Consider the following 16,880-nt stretch of genomic DNA (forward strand, 5'->3'; position numbering starts at 1 on the left):
CCTCGAAGGGTCAGCGTGCGCCCCAGTCCAAGCAGCCACGACGACAAGGCCTGCAGGGCACGTGGGCCGAGGGGGACACAGGGAGGAACACGGTGGCAGGTGAGGCTCCACAGGCAGAAAACCTGGGCCCTGAGGGCTGGGGAGGGCTCAGTGGGCACCCAGGACCTCCCCCTGCTCCCCTCGCCTCTGACACTACCCCGTGGGAAGGCAGGCCAGGTACTTGGCCTCTCTGAGTACCAAGGGGAGGTTGCACCGGCAGTGCCCTCCCCCCCCCACCCCGTGGGAGAGACCCCACCCCATTTCCAGGGCCTGTTGGGCTGTGGCTCTGCTGAATCTTGCAGGGGACAGCGACACTTAGTGGGCCGAGGGCACACTGCCCCATCACCCCAGGAGGTCCCCCCAGCGCACCCCAAGTCCCCAAGGGGCGCAGGCTCACTCTCCAGGGAGGACCAGGGCGCGGGCAGGCGACACGCATCGCCGGCACCAACACCGGGCTCTGCTCCGTCCCCCCCCAGAACTCCTATGCCTTGTCCCATGGGCAGCCGTGTTCCCGCGTGGCATATGCCCGCCATATGCTCTCGCTGTCACAGCATCCTCAGTGGGCCTGCAAGCAGCCTGCTGGCGGGGGTGGGGTGCCTCTGAGCTGGAGCTCACCCCAACTGCAACACGGAGCAAGATGCACGGAGAGCTGATCTGAGGAGGGCCAGCCGGGCTGTGAGGGAGGCTGGCCTGTGATCCCATTTCACAGACCACCAAACTGAGGCTCAGAGAGGCCACACAGCTTGGGGTCCTGTGGCCCACAGCCTCCGGCTGTGCATCGGTAACTTGAGGGAGGCCGGGCGGGACAAAGCCCTGTGGAATTCTCTGGTTGCTGGAGGCTCGGTTTGTTCAAAGCTTTGCCTTTTCGAGTCCTCACACCAGAATACCCCCATGTCCTCCTCCCCGTGGAAGCGTCAGGGCCCCCTTGGAGGCCTCGGCCTCGCTGGTCTCCTCCTGTTCGGACCACCCCCGAAGTAGAGTCTTCAGGGCACTCTGGGCCAAAAGCCTGAAAGCTTCTCAAAAGCTTCTCACACTGGGTTCCTGGAGCTCTGGTGTCCTGCACACGGGCTTGGGGTCTGCCTGGGAAGCTGGGGGGAAATCGAGGGGTTGGGGGCTGGTCCCCTTAAACCACAAAGTGTCTAGAGATGATTTCCATAGTAAGCACATGGGCACACAGTCTGAATGGGTGGGAAGAGGGGAGGAAGATTCTGGAGGCTTGCACACCATGGGAGCTAACAGTGAGTATATGATAACAGGCCCAGTGCCCTAATGCACCAAATTCCCTGCAGGAGCCCGGCTAAGGCAGCTCCACGGCGCCTTTTCATTGGCACAGACACTTAATGAGCATCTACTGAGAACTGGGCAGGGTCACTGAACCCCACATGCAGGGGTTAACTTCGGGGGGGGGGGCGGGGCTCAGGAATCAGAATCCCAGGGTTTGAATCCTACCGCTGCCACTTGTCAGCTTATGTGGCTCCGGTGAAGAGACTCCATCTTTGTACCTCAGTCTCCTCACCTCTGAAATGGAGCCAATAACAGTTCCTACCTATGGATGACGGAATAAATGAGTTCACGGACTGACTACAACAGAAATGTATCCTCTCCCAGCTCTGGAGGTCAGCAGTCTGGAGTCGAGGTATCGGCAGGGCAGCGCTCCCCACAGAGGCTCTAGGGGAGGGTCCTTCCTGCCTCTTCCCGCCTCTGGGGTGGCTTGGCTCGTGGCAGCATGATTCCCATCTCTGCCTCGGTCTTCACGTGGCCTTCCCGCGTGTGCCCCTGTCCCCACATGCTACTCTGTTTGTGTCCAGATTCCCCTCTTCTTATAAGGACACTAGTCATTGGATTTAGGGCCACCCTCATTCAGTGTGACGTCATTCTAACAAACTACATCTGTGAAGACCCTCCTTCCCAACAAGGTCACGTTCTGAGGTTCTGGGAGGACAGGTATTTGGGGGAACACTATCCAACCCACGACATCCACCTACCAGTTAAGAACACTGGTTGGCACACACGTGGGTTTACTGCTCCTCACCAAACACCCAGAGGGTGTTAAGAGGCTCACTCTTAAGTATGAGAACACCAAGGTTGAGAAAGGTGAACTGTCTGCCAGGACTCAGCCCTGCAACATGCGGCTGGTTTTGCACCTCCACCGCCTCGGCATTTCCTGGCCCGATGCCCCAGCCTGGCCACCTGTCTGGGCAACAAAGGCATCACACACTGCCCTGGAGGCCAGCCCATCCGCGGAGGCTTGCTGCCCATCTGGCCACCACACCAGCCTCTCTGATCTTCTGGGTTCCCTTCTGTAAATGAGAAGACGGCTCCAACCTCAGAGGAGGAGAACAGGAGGGCGTGGCCTGGCAGGGGCACGGCCTAGTGAGGGCGTGGCCCGTGGGAGGGCGTGGCCCGTGGGAGGGCGTGGCCCCGTGGGAGGACGCAGTGCACAGGAGCCAGCATTGCTGTTAGTTTCGCTCATTGCGATGAACACAGCAGCCTCGTCCTGGTATAGAACAAGCACTAGATAAATGTTGGCCCTGATGGAGGCAGGGACAGGGAGCTCAACCTGACTGCTAGGTTCCCATCTGGCAAACAAGCATGGAGCCCCGCTCTGTGCCAGGCAGGTCACTGTGTCCACGTCACAGACCAGGCGATGCCCCAGCCAGGCCGGCTCTGCCAGGGAGATACAGGTGAGGAGCCCAGAGCACCTCGGAGCCTGAGCACGTGGTGGGGCCTAGCTACCCAGAGGACCAGCAGTGTGAGAGGACGTCCCTAATGCAGACAGGCAGCTGCCCCTGATGGGGACGAGGATAGGGTGGGGCTGAGGAGAGAGCCGGGTGCCGGGCCGCTGGGCAGCTGCTCTACTACTCAGGCCTCTGGACAGAGAATTACCCAGGAAAGAAGAAAAGCCTTCTGCGTTTAGAAAGAGCCTCATCTGCATCCTGGGAAGCTGGGGACCCGCCCACAGCAGGCAGGCTCGGATGGCCTGGCAAGGCTCCAGGCCTCCTCCAGGGTCACCCTGATCCTCTACTCTGGCCCCGTCTGGCTTCCGAGTGAGCCTGAGCAGGGATCAACGACCTTGGGCCCCATCCCCTCTGCCGAGCTCCAGTGAATCAGGGACATTGGCAGTGTCTGCTCTACTGGCCGCTGACAAGTGCCAGGTCCTGCGCGAGGCACTGGAGGGAAGTTAATGCCCCCTGGGCAGAGAGGTGACCAGGCTGGCAGAAGCACCAGGTCTCATGGCTCAGTCATCCACCTTGTGTTTACTGAACACCTACTTTGTGATACTGCTGTGGCTCAGGACTGGGACAGAGCAGCAGACAAGACCCAAGTCCTTCCCCCAGAGGGATGGGCTACACTGCCCTTGGGATGTCCATGAGGGGACCAGACAGGGTAACACTGGGGCAGGGCCTAGAAGAGCTGGGAGAGGTGCTGCTATGAAAGGGGGCCGGAGCCTGGAGTCGCCCAGCAATTCCAGTCCTGGGGGTGTGAACCCAAGAGAAACGCAAACACACATCCACACAAAACCTGTCCAGGCGCGTTCACAGCAGCACCATCACAGCAGCCCAGCTGCCCATCAACGGTGAACAGATGGACCAAACGTGGCGTGTCCGTCCCATGGAATATTACTCAACCACACAAAGGAGTGACGTACTGACCTACGCCACCACGGGGATGAACCTTGAAAACATTCTTCCACGTGAAAGAAGTTAGTCTCAAAAGGACACATACCTATACGATTCCGTTTATATGAAATGTCCACAATAGGCAAATCCACAGAGACTGAAAGTAGATTCGAGGTTGCCAAGGGCTGGAGGGAGGCAGAACGGGGGGTGACTGCTAAGGGTAAGGGATTTCTTTTTGGGGTGATGAGATACTCCAGAATTCGATGGTGGTGATGGTTGCACACGTCGGTGACTAAAATCCATTGAACTCTATACTTTAAATGGGTGAACTGTTATAAAATTCTTATTGGAAAAACTGCACTTAACACTTGCAAAATGCCATTTTTCATACAGTGGGGTGTTTTCGAAATTATAGAAATTAAAAGGAACGAGCACATGTTATTTTGTGGTCAGAGATGTAACACAGGTGCTCGGCAAGGCTTCTGTGACGAGGGGGTTTTGCGGGCGGGGTCGTGCAGGCTCAGGGAAGGCGGCACAGGCCTGCAGCAGGGGTGGGGGTGGCCACCAAGTCCCCGCCAGCCCAGCTCGCCCTGGACACAGCCAGCTGGTGCGGGGGGACCGAGAACAGGCGCCCTGAGGCTGCCGTCTGTAAACTCTCAGCGGTCCTTGGGGGCCTGGCCTTGGGGGTGCGTGTCTGGAGCTGGCAGGGGCTTTGCCAGGGACCAAGAGGAGTATGGGTGACCGCCAGCCACCCCGAATGGGGATGCGTGGAAAGGGGTCCGAGGCCCTTCTGAAAGACAGGCCACCGTCTTCTCTCTTTGCAGTGGGCAGGGAGCTGGGGGGTCCCTCCAGGGTCAGCCAAGGGCTCGGCCTGGCCGCAGGATGGTGGACGAAACTAGAGAGGATTGGTAAGAAGCTGCCTGAGGCCGTGGCCAATATAATAACAACATCACAGAGTGCGTAGCACGTGCCCCATGGGCGCCGTTCTGCAAACCTCCCACTGCCCCAGTGAACCCGTAACAGCCCAAGAGTAGGAACCCGTATCGCCCCTGCTGTACAGACGAGGAAACTGAGGCACCAAGGGGTCCCAGTCACACAGCTCTCGGCCCCAGAGCATCCGCAGCTGCTGCAGCAGTGACACTGGCTGTCCTCCCGGGGGTGTCTGGGCGCCGGGCTATGGCGCTCCCGCCCCCCCCCCGCCCCATCTCAGGGCGAGCCTGGCACTTGCTTCCTGAGCCCCACTCAGAGCCAGGCCCTCAGGCTCCCAGAATAACACCCCTCCCTACAATGACCATCCATTTCTACCCGCAGGACTGGGCGTCCCACAGTGTTAACTCAGCTCTGACACTAACACCCAGAGTTAGCACGACGCCACGGGTGGACAAGGGCCCACAAGGGCCCCCTCCTCCGCCGCCCGCTTCCGTGCCCATCGCCGGCGCTCCCCCGCTTCTAGCTGACCGGCTCTAAACCGGGGGCTCCCACGACCCCTTCCTCAGGTTTGATAATTTGCTAGAATGGCTCACAGACTCAGGGAAACATGACTTGTGAGAACCGGTTTACTGTAGAGGATACAGCTCAGGGACCGCCCCATGGAAGGCCCACAGCATCCTGCTGGGTGCACAGCTGGGCAGTGGGAGCCCCGGTAACACCCTGGCCCTGAGGGCGGCCTGGCTGCCCGCCTGTCCCACGCGGTGGCACAGAGCCCGGGGCTCTGCTCTGAGGAGCCGTCGTTTCCACTGAGCGACTTCCAACGTGCGAGGTCCCTGCGCCGGGGGCGGGCGGTGACCGTAGAGGGAGATGCTCCCCCCCCCCGAAGCTGGGGGTCCTGGTTTGCTCCCCAGCTGTGCTGCTTGGTTTCTCGGTCTCTGAAACAGGCTAATGGCGCCCTCCTTGAGGGCTGCTAGCTACACGAGGCCCATAAAACCCTGGAATGCAGCCTGGGCATGGCCCTCCGCGGGTCTGCCCCTCGCTGAACCCCACGCCTCCTTCTGGAAGGCCAGGGGAGGGGTCTGCCGCCGGGGATCCCCACTACCCCCTGGGACCTAGGGAAGGGGCCAGGCGGCGGGTGGGCTCTGGCCCGGCATCCTCCCTCTGCAGCAGCTTTGTTCCTCCTGACTGGGCATATTGGGCTACTGGGTACAATGAAATCTGAACAAACACCACTGTTGCTCAAAAACCTTTCATGCCTGGGTAAGGCAGGAGTTCTCAGTTGTGTCTCAAGCTGGTTGAGCAAAAGATGGACTCAACTTGGTAAGTGAAGAGTCTGGGGCAGAAGGACTTCAGGCACGGCTGGATCCAGAGGCTCATACACATCACCTGGGAGCTGCCTTCTGTCTGTCTCTCTCCTCCACCCCCACCCCCACCAGCCCTGAGTTCTTCAACCTTGGCCTTGCTCTTGGGGGACTCTTGCCACGTGATGCCCCTGGAGCGCTAACTGGAGGGGATGCTGAGTGCCCAGTGCCCACCCAGGCTGGTCCAATCAGACCACCCCCAGCATTGAGCCCGTACCTCCCAGGACCCTCAGCCCAGGGCCTGGCATCCCCACCCAAAGGGAGCAGTTCCCACTGACCAAAGACCTTCTGAGCGGGTGCCAATGGGGTAGATGGCACCAGCCAGAACCGCCTCTCCCAGCTCGGCTCCAGCCAAGATAAGGCTCCCAGAGGACTAAAGCTCGTGTGTAAATATTAGATACTTCTGTCTCCTGTGAGACCAATTACACAGATCATGGCGGCTCCCGCAGGACTCTGCCTTCCACTTACTGTATCATCATTAACAGCCTATTAGGTAACAGCTGCTCAGAGAGTCTGTGGGGGCGGGCGGAAGAGAGGCGAGAGAGAAGGGAGATAGAAAAAGGGAACGAGACAAAAGGAGAGAAAGAGATAGAGATAGCGAGGATGACAGGGACAGAGACACAGAAGGAGAGAGACAGACAGTGACAGAGAGTCAAGGAGCAGGGAGAGATGGGCAGATGGAATAGTCAGAGACACAGACATTCGGGGGAGAGCCAGGGAGAAGGCAGCTGTGGGCGCCCCTGGGGCACCAGGCCCACCTGCCCATCAGGGTCCCCTGCCTGTCCTCGTCCGCCACCCCTGCAGCTGTGCTCACCCCATGCTGCCCTCAGTCCCACAGGCAGGCGGGCGGGGCTGGAGGGTGCCAGGCAGGCCTCAAGAAAGCCCTTCTAAGGCCAGGGCTGCCCACAGCAGGCCTTAACCCCTCACCACTGGCTGATTTATACCCCAGGGATTCCTACAGCCAAAAGATGAGAGTCACTGCGGCACAGAACCCCAGATCCTTCTAGGGAAAGGCCTTCGGGTGCATGTCCAGCCCGGCCGCATGCCACACCGCGGGTGTCCAGCACTGCTTAGAAGAGAAAGCCGGGGATCAGTCATCTCCATTGGGCCATCACAGACCAGCCCCCCTGGCACGTCTGCCAGGCACCCAGCCCCTCCCTGCGTCCCCTCTTCGAATCCCTGGGACAGCCCCATGGGGCAACCTATGCACAGATAAGGAGAAAGGACACACAGAGGCTGAGTGACCGGCCTGCCCGAAGCCACCCAGCTGGGGAGCCCCATGCTGGAGTTCAAGGCCAGGGACTCAAGGTCAGGGCCTCGCTCCCGAACCCTGGCACAGTGGCTCTGGGAGCAGCCAGTCCTCTGCTGGAGGCTTAGGGACAAAACGCAGCCCCCCAGGGCCAAGGGCTTGAGCCAGTTTCCCAGAGGACGAGGGGCAGAGAAGCCCGGTGTGGCCAGCCAAGACCAGGACCCCTCTGATGAGGAGGTCTCTCCAGACCCCGAGTGGTCTCCAAGGCCACCTCCTCCTCCTTCTCCCCACCCACGGGGCCCCACTGCTTCTGAGCGCTGAGGTCCCGTCTACCCCGAGCCTCGGCCTCTCAGCACGGCTGCGGGCTTACCATCTGTCTGTCCGTCCATCCAAACCACAAATATTTACTGAGCACTCCCTACCCACAGGCGCTAGCCCGAGCACTGGGGACGGCGCGAACAAGGGGACGCAGACCCTGCCGGCATGGAGCCAAGGGCACCCGTGGTCAGAGATGAGCGCCAAAGAACAGTGGCCCAGTGGCCAAAGAAGGCCACGGTGACGGCGTGAAGGGGCAGCACCCGCGAGAGGACGTGAAAGCCGAGGTGGAACTAACTTACATGTCTGGGAAGTAAAGAAGCCAGTGGTGCAGGCGGATATGGGGTGGGGAGGGGTACAAGATGAGGTCAGACAGGAAGAGGGCGCTCGTATCTGGAGACACCCCCTGAGCCCTAAGGCGAGGATTGGACTTTCCTCCTAAGAGCATCGAGGTGCTGCCTCGGGGACCTAGGCAGAGGAGGACCCAGCCCGGCCCCTCTACAAAGCTGCTTGGGCTGAGCGTGGGAGACACACCACTGTGGGCCCCCCGAGCGCCTCCCCACCTCCATCACTCAGAAGAGGTGGCAGATGTCCCCCACCCAGCTCCGCTCCCCAGAGAGCCCCCCTCGCATCACTTCCAGGCGCAGAACCCTTGGTTGCCCCCTCAGTCCCCTCTCCAGGCTGCGGGAGGTCTGGGGCCTTTGAGGGTGCAGTTGGGGAGGGCCTGGTGCCCTGGAGCCCCCACTGGGATTTCGGGTTCCCAGCCCTACAAAGCATTATATTTCTCCTCCTTCAGGGCTGGGAATAATTAGGTGACCGGGAACATAAATCACGGCCTGGCCCTCTACATCTGCTAATCACATCTCCTGAGGATGGGCAGGCGGGGTGGGGTGCAGGGGCCTCCTGCAGGGGGGTCCACGCACCCCACGTCCACCATGCTCCCCCAGTGAGGGTGTGGGGTGCTGGTGGAGAGGGTGTGGTTCCAGGTTCCCTGAAACTCACACCCACGCACAGACACACACACCCACCTACACACTCACCCACTACTGACAGCACACCCAGAGACAAAACTCCCATACACACACACACACAGAGTCACACACACACATTCACACACACACATTCGCATATACAGACATATTCTCCACACACGCACACACACGCACGCACACAGGATGCCCCTAGTGAGGACCGGGAAACTGCAGTTTGGGGATTTGGCGCCGCCTAGGGTCTGTCACTGGAACTGCCAGCCTGGCCCTGGCCCACCCCAAGGCAGAGCCCCCGCCCTGCCTCCTCCTTCCAGCCAAGAGGAAACTTCTTTCTACTAAAGGCCCGTAATCTGTATCAATTCTGGTATATATGCCTACAGGAAGCACTCAATTAACTGGCAACGGGAGGGAGGGTTAAGGACTATTTTAAGAACTAAATATATAAAAAATTTAAGGTAACTGCCTAAAAGACTAACGCATGTAACTTTATCTCAACAATCCAACCAAAAGGGGCTCAAAAGGAGTTTTTATCACAGTCAGTTAGGAACCTCCTTCTCCAAAGACAACAATAATAATAACGGGCCAGCCAGGGCCACAGCTGCCTACCACAGTTGTGATGCAAAGGATTCTTTTAAAATAAACTTACTTGGGGGCTTCCCTGGTGGTGCAGTGGTTGAGAATCTGCCTGCCAATGCAGAGGACACGGGTTCGAGCCCTGGTCTGGGAAGATCCCACATGCCGCGGAGCAACTAGGCCCGTGAGCCACAACTACTGAGCCTGCGCGTCTGGAGCCTGTGCTCCGCAACAAGAGAGGCCGCGATAGTGAGAGGCCCGCGCACCGCCATGAAGAGTGGCCCCCGCTTGCCGCAACTAGAGAAAGCCCTCGCACAGAAACGAAGACCCAACACAGCCAAAAATATAAAAAATAAAAAGTTGCTTATTTTAAAAATAAATAAATAAATAAATTTACTTGGGCCTTCTCTGGAGGCCCCGTGGTTAAGATACTGCGTTTCCAATGCAGGGGGTGAGGGTTCGATCCCTGGTCGGGGCACTAAGATCCCACATGCCATGTGGAGTAGCCTAATAAATAAATAAATTTTATTTAGGGAAAGGGGGATCTTATTTAGATAAAATTATGAAACGAGTAGTGGTGTAAGTGTCATGTGAGGGTGAATATGCCAAAGCAAAAGGTGGTGCTGGAGACTTCCTCACGGGGGGTGGGAGGGGGGCGCTGCCTTTGCTGTCCGTCCTTCAGGGAGAAACAGTAACCCAGGAAGGTTCTTTGATCGCCCAGGTCACTCAGCTCAGCGGCACCGCGGGACATCTGAACCAGGACGGTGTTTAGGACACGAAGTGGTCCCCTGGCCCTCCTCTCTCCCCCTCCTGCTTCCAGCAGCACCACGGGGTCCTGGGGGGGTGCACCCACCAGGCTGACTGTCCTCAGGTGCACCTCTCAGGGCCACCGGCCCGCGGTGTTCCTCTCAAGTCAGTCAGTCTGTGACTCAGTTTACCGCTTCGTCCACCCGGCAGCTTTTCACACACCTGACCCATGAGCTTTTCTCTGTCCAGACACCTCGCAGGACCCCCTTACCAGCTCCCTCCAGCAGACACCTGGCCGAGTGGCGACCCTGCAGCAGCAGGACAGAGCAGAAAGGGCAGCCCCGCCAGCTCCGAGCATCTGGACGGCGCAGTATCCTGCAGGCACCCACCGCCAGAGACCTCCGGGGCCTTCCCTCCGCCTCCAACACCGCCCTAGGGGAACATCTAACCAGAGAAAGCCAACTCCATGTAACTGGCCTTCGAGCCAGTAATAGAAAGTCCCCTGGCCCCTGGTAACATTTCATTTTACACCAAAGGCTTTTTAAAATGTTCAATAGCAAGACACATGACTCCTAAAAAGCCAAACAGCGTAGAACTCTGTACCGTTACGTGAGGGTCCCTCGGACTTCAGGAGCGACCACTGTCCACACTTTTCTGCGCCTTTCCAAAACCCACCGTGCACACACGTGTGCGTCTGTGAGTGGATCTGCTCCTGGCTTTCCCACCGAAATACCTCTGGGAGCCTTCCACTCAGCCCCGCCTGCTGCACAGGGGCCTGGGTTGATTTCACGGTCCTGCACCCTAGCGGGCGCACCCAGTAGCCTGGGTGTACAGTGCCGCAGCGGGCATCTGTGTACCCCACCTTGTTTGAATGTGTCAGGCTGTTCTGGGACATGACGCCTGCCCCCCGAGGGCCCCTCTGGGTGGAGGTGACAGCAGGGGACGCAGTCCTGGCAGCAGAACTGTTAGGTCAGAGGGATGTGCGTCCCATAATACCTGCTGTCTTCTGATGTCTCTCCCCCTTGGGGTGGCCTCTAGAAGCTGGAAAAGAGAATGAACAGATTCTCCCCCGGAGCTTCTGGAAGGAACCAGCCCTGCTGACACCTTGATGTGAGTTTCCACCGAGACTGATTTTGGACTGCTGGCCTCTGGACATTACTATTCGGAGATTATCCGACACAATTAAGATTATAAATGGGTGTTATTCTAAACCACTATGTTTGTGTTCACTTGTTATAGCAGCCACAGGAAACTGGTACCCTTGTGTGTTCCCTCGCTGGCTACCCATTACATCCCCGTGGGGAACTTTACAAACACACCCAGGCCTCACCCCAGACCAGTCATATCAGAATCCCCTGGTAGTGCTGGCAACTGGATTTTTCTAAGGGACACTGCCCGGACCTCCTGCTCCTGGAGCCCCAGCACAGGCCGTGGGCACACGTCTCCTTCCCAAAGGTGGCAGACCAGGCAGGCTGGGGCAGGGGCTGTGCTGGGGTGATGGGGAGCAGACAGGGACCTGGCTGGAGCTGGGGGTGCAGGCAGCAACTGGGAGGGATCAGTGGCCTTCCACGGGCTGGCTCCCTCCTGCAGCCACCAGAAACGATGGGCAGGCTGCCCATTTCCGGGCCAGAGGGCGCTTGAGGAGGATGCCATAAAGGGTGGCTGGCCCATCCTGAGTTCTAAAGCCAGAGTGGGGGATAGAGCTGTGCGAGAGAACCCTTCAAAGCCTGGCTGGGAGCCCCGCCACCTCCAAGAAGCCCTCCCTGACCATCTCTGCAGGACTGAGGACTTAAAGCAAAGAGTTCTGGATTCCTGCAGACCTCAGCCTGAATCCTTGTTCTGTCACTAACTGTGTGACATATTCCCAAGTCAAGGCACTAGTGAGGACACACCAGGTAAAAGACACAGTTCTTTCTGAGACTCACTGACACTCCCTTCCCAGTGGTGTGGGGTAAATGTTTAACAACCAGCTTTCTGAAAAGACAAAAACAGAAAAAGAACAATTCTGATTCAGAGCATCTGCCAATTCCCGTGGTGTAAAGAGCCCCAGCACAGCTGACCCGGGGAGAGGTGTGCAGGGACGGGAGGCGGCACGAGGAAACACAACTGCAGTGAGCATCTGAAAGTGCCAGGTGCCCGGCTGGGGCTCCCGCGTTGAGTCCGCACCACAGCCCTTCAGAGCGGGAATCACCAGCCCCATTTTACTGATGCAAAGACTGAGTCTCAGAGAGGGAAAGCAGTGAGCCCGTGGTGCACAGCTAGAAGGTTCATGCCCGGGTCTGTCTGCCCCCAAAGGGGGAAGAAAGGCTTATGACAGCCCCCCCACCCCACCCAGGAAGATGGGCACCTGCTTCCTCATGCACCCTGGGCTGGACCGACACTCCAGGGTCTCAGGACCTCAGGTGTCATTAATAAGGCATTTTTCAAAAGTGAGCCTGGACAGTCAAAAGCAGGGTCAGAGCATCTCATCTGCCACCTGTGGGGTGGAGAAGGACCCAGCCTGGCACCCACAGGGAGAGTGTGGTCAGTTACTGTGGGGGTACACGGAAAGCACCCGGGGCTACACGTTTAATCAGAACCGCGACAGCCGCTGAGCACTGCACTTGTGTTCACTTACGTCATCTTCCCAAGAGCTCTAGGAAGACAGCACCCAGGTCTCCACCTTACAGACGGTGAAGCTGAGGCTCGGTGACACATAAAGTCACCCAGCTCACCGATGACGCCACAGGCCCACAGCCCTGATTTTTGCAGGCCCTTGAGCCTGTGTCTTCCCAGCAGGCTACAGACTTTTATAAATAGTTAAGTGCACACAGTTCAACATCCTGCCCGGTGCTTAGGTACAGAGGGATGTACCCTGTACCCAGCAGATCGAGACACAACATTTCCAGCCCTGAGGGCTCTATGTTCTTTCCAGACTGACAGGTCTCACCGCTGTCCTGATGGGCCGCTTGTCTGTCCTGGGATCCACTGGAACAGATCCTTGACTCCACCCCCTGCCAGCCTAAAGGCCCCTCACTCTGGGATCTTCAGGATTCCAGGGTGAGGTTTCAGGATCTGGTACCGTGGGGCCCAGTGCCGAGGGGGAGGGGGAGGGGGAAGGGAAGGATTGGGAGTTTTGGGTTAGCAGATGTAAACTATTATATACAGACTAGATAAACAACAAGGTCCTACTGTATAGCGCAGGGAACTATATTCAATATCCTGTGATAAACCATAATGGGAAAAAATATTTTAAAAATTTATATATATATACATACATATGTATAACTGAATCACTTTGCTGTATAGCAGAAATTAATAAAACATTGTAAACCAACTGTACTTCAATAAAAAAAATTTTAAGGCACCCAAACAACTTAAAAAAAAAAAAAAAAATCACAGACCGTGGGTGATGCCCCGACTGTGTTCACAGGGGGACGGAGTTACCCAGAAGAAGCCCCCCAGCCCCTGGCTGTGCCCCTCCTCGCCTGCACGGTGGCCATGGCCCCCCTGGAGAGCTGCAGCTGGGGCTCAAGGGCAAGGGGTCTGGCCCTGAAGGAGCCCGAGCCCCAGCTGGGGCTCAAGGGCAAGGGGTCTGGCCCTGAAGGAGCCCGAGCCCCAGCTGCAGGGAGAGGCTCAAGGGAGGGGGAGGGCCAGCAGGAATTCTCAGCTAGGGGTGCGTCCACATCCCTTCTTATGCTTCTTCCAGAACCCCCTTCTTCCCACCCCTGCCGACCCCGGGTCCAAACTGCCCAGGGGAGTGGCGGGGGGCATTTCTGACTGCTTTGCTCACACCCTGTACCTCACTCAACACAGTTCTGTCCCCGTGTAGGCACCTCAGCCACCTGGCCCCCTTTCTCCATGTGAGTCACGGTCTGTTACAAGCCCACTCTGGTCAGGACACCTTCCTTGCTGCCCTTCTACGGCTCTGCTGGGCGGGTCTCTCCAGCCAGCACGTAGTAGGTCTTCACTAGGTGTCAGCTAGATGAATTGACTAAATGAAAGTAGGAAATGAAAAGAAGGGGTGCGGCCAGGGTCTGGGGAGAGGAAAAGGCGCATGTTGCGCGTGCCTCTGCTCTGAACAGGCCCAGGGTTCTGGGCCACCAGGGAGAGCCCGACAGCCCAGCCTGGAGCCCACCCCTGCCGGGGCTCTGACCAAATCCTGCCTGAGGGGGGGGAGGGGGGGGGCAAGGGAGAGCACGGAGAGAGGCCAAGACAAGCAGAGGGCCATCCAGAGCCCCCTTCCAGGACACACGGAGGTGAGGGCTGCTCTCACACACGGCCAGGATTCCACCAGCGGAACCAGGAGCCAAGGCTGACGAAACCCCGGCGGCCGAGGACGCCGCCTGCCGCCCGGGGCCCGAGCCTCCCACACCATCCCCTCCACGGCTGTGAGGCATGATGGGCTTTGGAGGGCAGAGGGATGTCTCCAGAACACCACCCCCCTTGGATGACTGCCTTCGTGGGAGGCGATGGTTCTGGAAGAAAAACAAACAGGCGCTGGGGGAGGGAGGAAGCAGGCAGCAGATGCTGGCGGGAGAGACGCGGTGTCTGGGGGAGGTCAGGGCAGGCCGGCGGGTGGCTGGGCTGGAGGGTGGCCCCCCGGGTGCCCTATGGCGCCAGGCCAGGGTCGGGCCCACAGGCTCTTCTGGCTGGGCCTGGCACGGAACTTGGGCAGAGAAAGTGTCCCTGGCAGGATGCCACCACCCGGGAGTCCTCCTGTGCCCATGGCCAATGCTCCCCCGTCTTGGGTCTGATGGCACCACTGGCTGGGTGGGTGGCCCAAGCCAGGACCCAGGGCGCCAGCTCCCTACCGGCCCCTCTTCCCCACTGCCCCGTCTGCGGCCAAGCCCTTGGCTTTGCTCCCCCCCTCCACCCTTTCTTCATTCCCTCAAGCAGTAATTAGGGGGCTCCTAGGATGTCCCGGGTCCACTCAAGGCACTGGGGTTGGCAAACAGCAAACAGACCCGCCCTGCCCCAAGGAGCTTCACTCCCCCACCTTCCAAGGTCCCCAGTACCTTCAGGATAAGGCAAACCCCCAAGCGTGCCACCAGAGCTGCCAACTGCGAGTTTGAACTCCCGTCTCGGGACTCCCGCCCTGCCCTGACTGGGACAGGCCCCCGGACTGTGTACCTGCTCAAGCTCACCCCCTCCTCCAAGCCTCTATCCATGCCAGCCACCCTGCCCATGGCCCCTGTCCACTAGCCTTTCGGGAAGTCTCCCTCACCCCTTCCACAGGAGACTAGCTTTAAACTGAAGACGCCTGGGGTGAGGGGGAGGTGACAAACGCGCTCAGGGTGTCTGTGACTCACAGGAGGCCTTGCAGGAGGAGAAGGGTGCGGGGCCTGAGGAAGGGGCGGCAGAGGCAGCTGGGCAGAGGTCCCGGGGGGGCCTGGTGGGAGCCGGAAGGTCAGTGTGGAGCAGGGGGTGTCCCCTCACAGTTCCTGGGGCGCTCCGCCCGAAGTGGAGAAGGAACTGCTGCCCAGGGAACCAGGCCACTCTCCTGCTCGTGAACCTTCAAGGGCTCCCCATGGCCTGGCCGCAAAGTCCAAGAGATGCTGGGTGTTGGCACCCAAGAGCAGACATTCCTAGCCTTCACACGGGCCCCCACCTACCCACCCACCTCTACTCCAGACTCAGGCACTCAAAACTGCTGCTCCCTCTCCAAAACACACCCTTCTCTCTTTTCTACATCTGACTGTGTGTTTTCACAGCCCTCCTCTTCCTCTCAGGGAAGCCCTCGGTTCCATCCCGTCCCTCCCTGTTCTCAGGCCCTGAGCTATCTGTGTCACCCACGGCGTCACACTCCTTGAACTAGGAACTCCGAGCAGCCCATTTTACAGCCAAGGGTGAGGCACAGAGAAGTTAAGTCACATGCCCAGGTCACACAGCTCGGCAGTGATGAGGCTGGGCTCCTGGGTACATTATGTAGCTTGGACTGTCCTCAGCCTTGGCCTTGGGGCGCTCACTTTCCCGTTCATTCGTTACTGTGTCCCGGCCGGGCCCTAGGCCCTGGAGCTTCTAGCCCAGCCAGCCAGAGGTGAAGACCCAGCCAGGACCATGCCACAGGGGGTGTGATAATGAACCGCCCATGGGCTCTATCAAACTCAGACCTGTATGATGGGAGGTTAACGCCAAAATCACCATCTGCCCTACAACCGCGGCACCACAGGGGAGGCGCGCGGCGCTGGCCTCAGTTTCCCCCTCACTGCAATGGGGGCCAAGCAGCTGGTCCCCAGGTCTCCCGCCCCAGGGGAGAAAGCCACATCCCGCTGCCCCTTCCCTCCCGCGGCCCAGCGGGGGGCCTGCCCAGGAGCCACACCGGCAGCCGGAGGAGGGAGGAGCCAGGAAATCCGGGCAGGGCGGCGCCCACCCCCAGCCCCGGGCCAGGCGCCGGAGGGGACGCCGGCTGCCCCCAGAAACACGCTGCAGATGCGCGAGGCGCTGCCAGCATTCCTGGAAGGTAACGCCAGGCCAGGCGGGGGGCGGGGGTACAGCCCCAGCCCGCTGCCAGATGTGCATCGCGAACAGCTGCCCCCGGCTAATAAGGTCAGCTCCTGGCTCCGGCGAGCCGCGCACTCACCCGCCGCCTCCGCCAGCCTGGCACCCGCGCCGCCGCGCTTCCCGGGGCGGGAGGTGCGCCACCTCCCCGTGGAGGGGCCAGAGCCAACCCCAGCCCTGCTGCGGTGGAGGGGGGGAGCCCCCCCCCCGGCCCCCGCCCCCCCCCGTTGATGGGGAGGGGCCAGAACACCTCCCCACCCCCTAGCGGTCGGGTGCGGGGAGAGGTAAGAAGCCACCCCTCTGGGAGGCAGAACCCCCTGGGGGGCAGGGGGGTGGGTGGAGCAGAAACCCCCAGCCCCCCCTCCCACCAAAGCAACACTTCCCTGCTGCTGAAGGAGGGCTGGGCGGTTCGGGCGGGCTCTGATTTTCTATTTTACGGGCTGTTTCCCTTCTGTGACCGAAAGGGGAGACCTGGTGCTGAGCCTGGGGCCGTGGCTTGAGGGGGAAGCACTCGCATTCCACGTGCCTCCAGGTTGGGGATCCCCACCGCGGGCTGGGCAGGTTGCCTGGGAAGGGC

At 59.5% G+C, this 16,880-nt stretch overlaps 1 protein-coding gene across 5 annotated transcripts in view; it reads right to left on the reverse strand.

The window, feature by feature from the left end:
• The window catches only part of GSE1 (Gse1 coiled-coil protein), a 421,270-nt gene that overhangs the window by 350,762 nt on the left and 53,628 nt on the right, over positions 1-16,880 (reverse strand). The window lies entirely within an intron of this gene.

The sequence above is a fragment of the Balaenoptera borealis genome (assembly GCF_965194805.1).
Source record: "Balaenoptera borealis genome assembly, chromosome: 19".
Classification (NCBI taxonomy): domain Eukaryota; kingdom Metazoa; phylum Chordata; class Mammalia; order Artiodactyla; family Balaenopteridae; genus Balaenoptera; species Balaenoptera borealis.